Below are 10,825 nucleotides of genomic sequence, written 5' to 3'. Positions count from 1 at the left end.
ACCCTTGATCTGGTTAAAGATTTAGTCCACAAGGCAAGCCTGGGTAGGACAACAATGCTGTTAGCACCACCGACTTGGTGACACTTGCCCAGGCAGAGGGGACTAAGCCCACTGCCCCGCAGCCTGCGGCTCAGCCCCGCTGTCGGAGCACATCCCTGCAGCCGGACCCCACCATTGGAGCACATCCCCACAGTCGGACCTCGCCGTCCCTGGGCCACATCCAGGCCCCCGCATGGGGGATGGAGTTGGAGGATCCCCAGGCGCTGAGCTGAGCCCGGGCAGGTGGATGGCATGCAGCCGGGGAGGGGAGCGTCCCGCCGGGAGCTGCTCTTTCTTCGGTGTAACCTTATAACCCGCGCCCCGCCGCCGCCTGCCCTGGCCGCAGCTCGGCCCAGTGCCACCGGCCGGGGGGGGCTTCATGCCGCTGGGAAGCCAGCCTGGCCCTGACGTGACATGAGTCAGCTGGAGCAGCCGGGCAGCGCTACCCACCGTGAATAGCTCAGCCAGCACGCCGGCCCCCGCACCGTGCGTCCCTGCCCCTCTATGCCCCAGGGGGTCCCCAGGCAGGGAACCCCCGAGCCGGCAGTCCCGGGGTGATGCACACTTTCCCTTGGGGCTTCTTCGGCCCCCTGGCACCAGGGGCTTCAGCCACCTGGCAGCAAAAGGCAGATCCCTGTGGTCTTGTTCTGTCCCCAAGGTCACTCCGCTGGCCGGAGAGTGCCTTGGGGCTTTCCAGAGGCCACAGGAGTTAAAGAGCGAGCGTGGCGGGGAGGGGGTGCAGAGCACCCTCCTGCCTTCCTGCCTGTCCTGGGACAGCCGTCCTTTCCCTGCCCAGCCTGGCAAAGGGAAGACACCCACGGCCACAGCTCTCCTCCTGCGGCCCTGTGCCTGCATCCGTGGGGTGGCTGCACACGGTTGTCGCGACAGTACTTAGGACTGCAAACGCATCCCATATATCCCTGCAAATGCATCCCAAATAAAACCCTTGGTCTGACCTTGGGGCACTGGTGGCCCCCAGCCTGCAATGGTCTTGAGCCATTTTGGGCACGGGGACTCCCAGGCCCGGCTCTGCTCCCCTCTCCACCTCCCCTGCCCAGCCGGGCTTGCCACTCCGAGGAAAAGCTGTGTGTGTGATCCCTGCGTGCCACCAGGCACTGCCATCAGCCGGAGCTGGCACGGCTGGCCCCGCGCCGAGCCAGGGGTTTCCTCCGCAGCCAGAGCCCTGCGGCTGCAGCCCCCCGGCCCTGCAGCTCTGGGCCCGGGCTTCCCTCATCATACAGGGAGGGCTAAAGGGACTCCGGGGCCTCTGGTCTGCAGGCACCATGGCTCAGTCTTCTCGGCCAGTTCCCAGCTCAGCTGGCTGCTTGCCGGAGGCCCGGCCCTGCTGGTGCACGTGTTGCGGTGCTGGGGAGACCTCAAAGGCAGCTTTTTGCTGGAGCAAATGCAGACGGTGCAGGTGAGAAGTGGGGATGGAGAAGCTCAGGTGAGCACCGAAGGGAAGTGTCCCTGCCTGCAGGCAGGGAGAGGGCAGAGGGGTCATCCTGCCTTCTGCAGGCATGGGACTCTGGCAGGGATGTCTGCCGGCATGCCGCAGGAGGGATAGCACATACCTCTTTGCCACAGGCCCTTTCAAATGGGCCACCAATTCAGTGTCAAGAGCTGGTTCAAAGCCCTCTCCTTGCATCAGGCTCGGGAGGCAGAAAGGCTGCCTGATCCCCACCTCACCTCCCCACTGCCCGGAGCCATCCCATCTGCTAGAGAAAACCGAGCGCTGGGAGCAGCCGGGCGAGCAGCCCTCTAACCCAACAGCATTCCCAAACCCTCCTTCATTAGCATTCCTCCTCTCCCAGCCTGCACAGCCTGTTCCCGACGCCCCAAGTGTTAATTGAATTACTTCCCCAGAACTGCTGCAACTTCGGGGACTCGAACATCTGCATACACCACGGGCAGCCTGCGGCGCGCCGGCTCAGCCCTTCCCCGTGCTCCCCGCCTTCCCCGGGGATGAGCCAGCTGTAGGGAAGAAAAACGGACCCGGCAATGGCAAGACCAGGTTGGTGTAAAGGTGCAAATGCCCCCACTGCAAAGACTCACAGAACGAAGGGAATGGAGTCAAAGTGTAAACGAGAAGCCCCGAGGGCTTTGGGAGCCCCCCAGTAAGGGCTGCAAGTGTGCAGCAGGCTGTGCAGGGCTGGGAAACGTCCTGCTGCTGCTAAAGCCATGGCTACCACCGCTGTCGGGCGGCAGTCCATCGAGCCGTCAACCCGTGGCTGTTGCTGCATCTCTACCTGACAAAGGTGATTTGTGGGTCTAAAATTTGCCTCCTTTGGGCTGCACCTGACTATAGCTACAAGCTGCAGACACGAACCCCTTTGTGTACCCAGCCCGCATCCTGGCTGGGATTTACCTAAAACAGCCCCGGGGCGGAACAGCTGGGTGGGGATGGGGGGGAGAGGGAAGAAGGCTGCCTGGTGTTTGTTTTTACTAATGAAGCCCCATAATCAAATCATTTCAATTTTAATTGTAAAGCCAGCAGGCAGTTTTCTGTCTCCAGATGGGACGTGATAAGAATAGTTGAAGGCTGGGCACGTTCTGCCGCTTACCTTAATACTTGGAGAAAAGCCGACGGGAGCAGCCCCAGGGAGGCTCCCACCCTGCCTTGGAAGACCCTGGTCCCCATGGGGTGCGGGGACCATCGGAACCCCCTTGGCATTATTCAAAAAAAAAAGACCCGGGGAAAAAAAACTAGGGAAAGAGGGGTTGCTGCACCCCAAGCCATTCCCGGGTGGAAGCAGAGGCGCATCCAGCTGCGGTGCTGGAAGAGCCTGGGGCTGTGAGGCTGAACCACGGCAGTGAGATGTTCCTTGGAGCCAGTGAGCCAGCATCCCACCTGCACCAGTCTGGGATCTTGTCTGGTCCAGAAACCCTCACACCTGGGGGCAAAGAGCGCCAGAGCCCTTGGGGTTGGACACGGGATGACGGCTTTCCTAAGCAGTTCGTAGGCAATGTGGGACTTGAGCTGGGGGTCAGCCCCAAAGCCTCTCCCGCTTCTTTGACCTGGGAAAGCTAAGCCCGGGGAGGATGTGCTGCCACCATGCCTGGGTCAGAGCAGGGGAGCCAGGAGCCGTTTCCCCTGCTTTCACCTCCTGGCTCTGCCAGGATACGTGAAATCTATTTGTGGCTTCCACTTACTGTCTCATTTTTTGGGTGCTTGGACTTTGGAAAAAGAGGAAAATAAAGAAACTGGGTCATTTTCTATTTATTTGGAAGAGCTGAGATATTAGCCCTCCAGCTGCAGAGAGCTCTGCTCACATCTCTGCGGGGCTTGCGGAGTTTGGAAGCAAGCGATGGGGGACAGGAGAAACCTCCCCCCTCGCCAAAAGAAAATGTGTGTTTTGTTTAGGTTGGGGGGAACTGGGTGCGGTGCGATTGGGATTGCCCTCCCTATCTAAAAGGGCTAATTCAGGCTAAACACGTTTGTTTGTTTCCCTTGATGGAGAAATGCAGCCAGGAGGGGCTGGGCTGCTCTGGGACCGATGAACTCCCCCCCCCCGCCCCTGGCTGGGGGCATTCCCCGCTGCGTGCCAGGCCTCGGCAATCACCCAGGGGCAAGGCACAGGCAGCCAGGTCCCCGGTTCCAGCTGGAGGTGGCAGGGGAAGGAGAAGTGCTTCTCTCCTCCCCATCAGACAGGTTTATTCCTCCCAGAAGAGGACGAGGTCAGAGGGCCGGGGTGGTACAGCGTGATCCGGGCAGGTCATGCCAAGTATAAAATACCTAGCGTGTTTGCCATAGCCATAATGGGGCAGAGCCCATCTCTTACCAGGGATGGCTGTTCTGCTTTCACCTCCCTGAGCTGCTGCCCTCCCTGTGCCTGCGGGCCGGTTCCCGGTGACGACAGCATTTCTGGAATCCCCTGGAAGGGATCCAGGCTGGGGGACGCCGGGCACTGAGCAGCCACCAGCATCCCTCCGGCCGGGCCTCTTTGCTCTTATCTGCTCTCTCTTTTTGCGCCTGAGTCATCAGAGACAAGAGCATCAAATCAGAAGTAAAGTCATTAACTCACTAAGCAAATACAGGTGAAAATTCTCACTTTATTTTTTGAAATCGGAGCCCCAGCTCCTCGGGGCTTTAAGCGGCGTCTTCCCTCCTCCAACCTTCCCACGGCCAGGTCCATCCCAGCCCCACGCATGTCCCTGGGGCGAGGAGAGGAGGGAGACACGGGCACCCACCCTGCGGGGCTCAGCTCGGCCGGCAGCAGCCCCTGCACGTCGCATCGATATGGCCCTCCAGCCAGGATGAGGGAGCCCGGTGCCCTCCCTTGCCAACGGGCTCCTGCTACACAAAACTGTGGTCATTCTCCCAGCCCGGGCTCAGGCGTGCTGGGCACATCCAACAGGAGCGATGTGCCCCTCTCCTTCCCCTGCGGCACCCATCCCTGCTGCCAGCGCGGCACCAGCGGGGCTGGGTGCATCCCCAGCATCTCCTGCCTCCCACACGACTGCGGCTCGCACATCCCCATCTCAGCCAATCCGTGCCGATCCGTGATTTCGCTCTTCTTCCTCTTTTTCTTTTTTTTTCACCATGTACAAATGGGAATTAAATTGAGGCCACTAAACTCACTCGCGCTCGCAGCCGTGATGGGATTGCAGGCAGCGTTTCACCACCAGCTCTTCACAGCAACTGCCTGTCTCTGGCTAGAAAACCGCAGCATGCTCGCTCCTGCTGCCGGTGCCCGGCATGCCGCTGCCTGCTCCCTGCCAGGCCCTGGTGCCGGCAGCACGCGTGGGAAAGCAGCGCTGGGGTTAAACCCAACCAGACCAAACCACACGTGAGCAATTCCTTTCTCATGTGAGCGCGCTAGGGGCCAAAAGGCACCGCTCAGCTCCTGCTCGGGGTCCCGTGGCTACACCTGGCCCAAAACCCCATTGCATTGGGTTTACCCCGGTGTCCCGGGGGTGCGCGCCTGTCCGCACCCCTGCCCTGGGAAGCCGAGTGTCTTTGGCGTGGGGGGCCAGCTCTCCCACTGGAGCCGGTGGTGCGGTACTGGAGGCGGGCTGGGCGGCCGCCCCACAGCAAGGCTCAGCCTCGGGGAGAAGCACCATCACGAGGAAACGGGAATGAGCCGGGGCCAGTGAGGCAGCCACGGGGCACCCGTAACCGGCTGGGGGCTGGGGGTGCTGGTGAGCAGGGCTCCTGCCGCGGGGGGATGACCCAGCCAGCCCTGCACAACCCTCTGCACCGGGGCAGGGAGGAGGCACCATGGGGGTGTTCATCAGGGGGTTCAGGCCCCCAAGTGAGGAGTAGACCCCAGCTACCGTCCCCCCAGGGCTGGCCACTTATTTTTGGCAGGCAGGAGGAGGAGGAGGAGGGATGCTGGTCGCAGATGAACTTGCTGGAAGACCCGCTCCCCCACCACCCGGGGAAAAAGCCCCTGAAAGTGCCTGTGGACAGCAAAGGAGGGCGAGCGTGAGTGTGCTGGGAGGGAACAGCTGCTGGGAATTTAAATGACTGCCCGTGAATGCTGGTTTTGTTTTGTCCCAGCCATGGCTGCACTCTGCTCCGGCCAGGCAGCATTCAAATACAGCCCCTCACGGGGCTCGCGCCTGCAAATAAAGCCAGTCTGGAAAACCCGGGGAGAAGCCGAGCTTGAGAGGAGCCCTGGCGCGGCACCCTGCCCCTGCCCGGCCCTGCCAAAAGCCACAGCCCCGCGGAGCCGGCCAGAGCGGGCAGAGCCGCAGTGGCAGGGGTGCAGGAGCCTCTGGTGAAGCTTTATTCCCACCTGCCAGAAGGAGCAGAGATGCTCGGGAAGCGAGCAAGGCGTGCTTCCTGCACGCTTCCTGCACGCTTCCTGCTCGCTTCCTGCGCGCTTCCTGCGCCCTTCCTACTCACCCTGCCTGACACGACACCGCCGAGGGGCTGGGGCTGGGGAACAGAGGCAGACTTTTCCAGGGACAACCTTGGGGTGAAACTCTTGACCTGGCCATCAGCCTGGGACGTGAAACATTGCCCCGTGACCCGCCACGGCTCCCTGGGCAAACGGAGATGCCGCCGGTCGCTGTGGCTTATGGTCTCAGCCACGCACCGATTCAGCGCAGGCTGCCAGATCTGTGCCCTGAAAATCTAGTTTCGTATGGATAAACAGCATTTGTTATTACTGTTGCTAACGTGATATCAGCGCATTGCAAGATAGATATTTTAATAATACATAGTTCTTTTAATGAAGGGGCTTAGCAAACTAATTTACTTTCCAACATTTGTATGTGTCATATTTGCTCATTTATTCATGCAATAAATGAAATTAAAGTTTCTAAACATTCAGAAAATAACAAGTATACATAAGAAGTGCACCTGTGCATTAAAAAGAAAAAAAAGCAGGCACTGCGTTTGCTGGCAGAGCTGCCCGCAGGCACGCGCTGCCGGACGTTTCCTCCTCCGCCTGTGCAGCAGCGCAGGCTGGACAGGGAGCGCAGCTGGGCACTGCCAGTCCCCCATTCCCGGGGATGCTGACAGTTGTGACAACCCCCGCATTTTTATTTTTATCATCCCGACAATGTCGCTGTTTAGATCAGCTTTTATTAAAAATAAATAATGCTTTTAAAATGAAGCTGGCACTGGGGCACCAAACTGTGACAAAGGCCAGGGAGGTGGTGCTGAGGATGATTAATGTGATTTCTCCAGCAAAAAACTGTAGCAGTTCTCCCATGTCGAGGGCTCTGCCGGGGGGAGCGGGAAGGACGAAGGCGCTCGGTGCTGCTTGCAGCCCGGTAGCTTGTCTGCAGAGGGCACAGCCCATGCTCCTGAGAGGTCTGACTGCGGCCCCACGCTCTCCCCAGCCAGGCTTTGGTGGCCACGTGTCAGGCAGAGGTGGGAGGTTGAGGCACGGAGCCCCCCCCAGCCTCTTCGCAGGTCCCGGCTCTGTATCCATCCCTCCTTCGGCCGTTATCCCGCACGCCTGCCTCCAGCAGAGCCATCCGCCCGAGCCCAGCTGGGTGATGAACACCGCTCATCTGCAGGGTAGTTAAACAGGACATACGACGTGCACTGACAAGCGGCGTACGGGGTCCCTGGGGCTTAGGTAATGTCATATATCCATCGCTTCACCACGCTGCACAGGCACAGAGTGGCCCACGCCAGGCACATCTGTATTGCATATGGAGGCTTTCCCTGTATCACAGCCTCCAGGTGAAGCTGAGCAAACCTCCAGCACCCCGGGAAAACTCCCAAAGGCTGTGCAAGGACAAGCTCGCTTCCCCTGGCCAGACTCAGCCTGCTCAGGCGTCGCAGGAGGGTGCACCCCATCCACCCCAGCACAGACGTGTTTTGGTGCAATGATATAGCTGCCTCCGCTTATGGCCATGGGGACTGGGCTGCAGCTGCTGCCCTGTTGTGACAACCCCAGTTGCAAAACCCCCGTAGCGAACGAGGCTTGTGGCTGGAGGGCTGTAGCCCTCGCTTGGAGCTTGTCCAAGAAGCGCTCAACGCCTAAGCTTTCCGCCGCTTCCTGCTCACAGCGACCAGAGGGAAAAGTAATGAGCAAAGTCTTAGGCAAACATTTTAGAAATCAAGAAATCTCACTCTGAGCGCAGTTTGGCTTAACAGCTTGACGGGGGATGGCACGCACTCGATATACAGATCGGGAGCCAGAGACGCTGCCCCACGGAGCTTGCAGTTATCTGCTCCGGCAGGGAGGGGAGAAGGCTGTGCCGCACGTTGCTTTGCTCCTTTTATCCTGGTCCCTCCCCTGCCTTTCCAGGCCAGAGCATTTTCCAAACTCTGCTTTATCCCATCCCTGCCGCTTCCTTTCTAGCGCCACCAGCATCGCTAATAATAACAGCTCTAAATTCTCCTCGCCTGGCGCTTAGTCCGTGGTAATGGGCGCTGTGCAGGCTCGTTGCATCTCTCTGTGTCTCCATTCAGTCTGCAGCTGTGCGTGCGCCCTTAAATACATAAAATGCGTGGGCAATTGCACACCACTCCCTCCTCCCCCAGTTGTGCAATTTGGGATGCAATATCCAACCCCCCAGCTTTTTGCTCATGGGAATATCATGCCCGTCCCTGTGGCAGGCAGAGTAGCTAGGTGGCTGTATTCCTTACCTCTCGAAGGAGCCAGGAGTGCGGAGAGAGCTGGAAATAGCCCTGGCTGACACAGATACCTGTGCAAAACAGCAGGGGCCTGCACTTGCCTTGGTAATTGCATACTGCATGGCGATGAGTCACCCGCAGCCCCGCTCCGGCGGGCAGCACGCGGCCTCCCTGCCTCCTGCTGCATGGCGCGGGCAGGATTCGCCATGCTCAACTTGGTACCATTTGGCTGGGAAAGTGCTGCACACCCCCCCAGGAAGGGGGGCCCAAAGCACAGGCAGTGAGCGGCAGGGATAGCCGGGAAAGGATGGGAATGAGAGCATCTTGCAGCTTTTTAAGCTCTCGAGATGCTTTCAAGTGCCAGGGAGACTGTGTGAGCTGTGATTTTGCTGCATTATTTCTGTTGCTAGCCATCTCTGCACGGGGAGCTCCTGCGTGCAGAATAACTGCTTGCAGCAAGCAGGCATTCACGCGCTGCCTGGTCTGGGGGGGCTGAACCCCCCGGCTGACATCACCCGCGAGCGACCAGGGACCACCCTGGGACCAGCCCTCAGCACTTCCCAGGTCGGGGACCCAGGGCGTCTGAGATGGCCCCCTCTTATCTCAGCCAGTGGTACAACCGTAACCAAAGCAGCCGGAGAAGGAAGCGATGTGTCGGCTCACCCCGAGCTCCTCGGCCACAGCAAGAAGGTCCCACCAGCAGAGCCCTCCATCCTCCTCCTCACCCTCCTCCCCATGGCGGGGGGCTCGGGGGCCGCCTCGCTGCTGGCAATTGCACTGTCAGGAGGAGATTAATAAATAATTAGCCGGCAAACTTCCACTGGCGAGCTTTGTTTCTTCTCCAGTGGTGCTGCCTGTTCAGAGAGCAAAAACCAGGGTAAGAGCGGGCATTTTCCCCGCCGGGCTGGCGGCTCCCCGAGCTCCTCCGCAGCTGACTTCACATATCAAAGGGACGCAGGAGGGAGGAGGAGGAATAGGTAAAATCAATGAGAACCTATTTGGCGGGATAAAAGAGCGTGGTTTTATTTATAGCGCTGGCTGGAGCTGAAGCATCTCCTGCCCAGGGACACTGTGCCGAGGTGCTGAGGAAGAGCAGAGCGGTGTCTGCATGGTGCCGGGAGATGCGCCAGCGCCTGCTGCCCTGGCACCCCGGCCTCCAGCCCCACCGAGCCCACGGCCCCGTCCCTGCTGCTCCCCAAAGTGCTGCGGGCAGCTCCGCTCGCCAGGCTGGCAAGGGGGGCAGGAGGGGACGCCTGCGGAGGGGTTTCTGCTCTAACACCAGCGCCTGCGGTCAGGGGGAGCCGGGACCTGACAACCAGCCACTTCCCACCGCTGCTGCCCGGACCGGGGGTGCAGTAGCTGGGGACAGTGACGGCCAGTCGCAGCGGGGGATGCTCGGAGAAGAGCTGGTGCGGAGGGCAGGGGCGGTGTGGAGGGGGTGCTGCGGGACTGGGGCCCGGGGACAGACGGGGGCAGCCTGGCTGGCGGTCGCCCTGGGCTGGGAGCCATGAGGTGGGGAGATGCCCACGGACATCCCTGCCAGCAACTGCTGCTTGAGGAACAGCAAGTCCTGGCTCGGCAGTGCTGGGGATCCAAAGTGGCTCCCTTCGCTGCTTGGCCCCTTGGCCAGCTCTGCTGGTGCAGGGGGATCGGGACCTCCTCGGGTGATCATGGAGCGTCTCTGGGAGGAGGCAGTTAAACAGAAAGAGGAAGAGAAAACAGTGATGGCAGCACCCAGACTGAGCAGCCCCTGGGAAGAGGCAGGAGGAGTCGTCTTGCTTGGGGCCAGGGTCAGCAGAGGAGGATGAGGTCGGTCTGGGTCTCGGCCAGGCTCCCCCAGCCCCTCGCTCCTCCCGGGGAGCAGAGCAGAGGAGCGGCTGGCAGCAGGATGATGGGGGTGGAGGAGACACCCCAGCCCCTGGTGCTGTCCTGCCAGGCAGGGCTGGGCAGGGAAGGAAGGCTGAGCAGTGCCACCAGGACCAGAGGCAGCCCAACAGGCAGGGACGAGGCAGGCGGGCTGGTGAGGGGACAGCAGGGTGACATCGATGGGCTATGACAGACACCGTCAGCCCAGTGTGAGAGCCGCCAGTGGCACAGTGCGGCGGGGAAGCGGAGTTCAGCCAGAGCAGAAGAGTAAGCTCGAGGGACACGTGCCGTATGGTGCAGCTGCCTTTGATCCCCGCACGCCGATGGCTGGCTGGTGCCAGCACGCCAGGCTGCCGCTGGGGCAGCACGTGGGGACACCGCCGGCAAAGCGGCAAGGGGAAGGCTTGGGTCTCCCTGGCGGGATGTCAGGCAGTCCAGCAAGAGCGGTGCAGGATCTCTGACAGGGGGTTTCTTCCCTCAGATAAAGTGAGGTACAGGGTGAGCTGAGTGCCCCGGGCTGCTGCCAGCTCTCAGCCCCGGGAAGAAGGGGCTGGCTGGCCCCGCTGCACCAGAGCAGCCCGGGGAGGAGGACAGGCTGCTTCAGCTGCTGCGGGTGTGCTGCTTCCTGCGGACAAATGAGTCACCGAAAACGCCATAAGGAGTCAACGGGCATCCTGGTCTCCTCGCTCAGCCCACACAGCTGGTGGGCAGCATGAGCCATCGCGCAGGAGCCTTCCCTACCCTCTGCTGCGCTGCCTGGCCTCTGCTGCTTGCTCCGGGAAATTCCCATCTGTTTCAATAGCTCATCCACAACCTCCTTCTTACTCCTTCGCCACCACATTTCTCTCTTCATAGGTTTCCTCTGCAATAACTGCATGG

This window comes from Calonectris borealis, chromosome 15 (assembly GCF_964195595.1).
Source record: "Calonectris borealis chromosome 15, bCalBor7.hap1.2, whole genome shotgun sequence".
In the NCBI taxonomy this organism is placed as follows: Eukaryota; Metazoa; Chordata; class Aves; order Procellariiformes; family Procellariidae; genus Calonectris; species Calonectris borealis.
The sequence above is the reverse complement of the archived record's forward strand: the minus strand, read 5'-3'. Positions refer to the sequence as shown.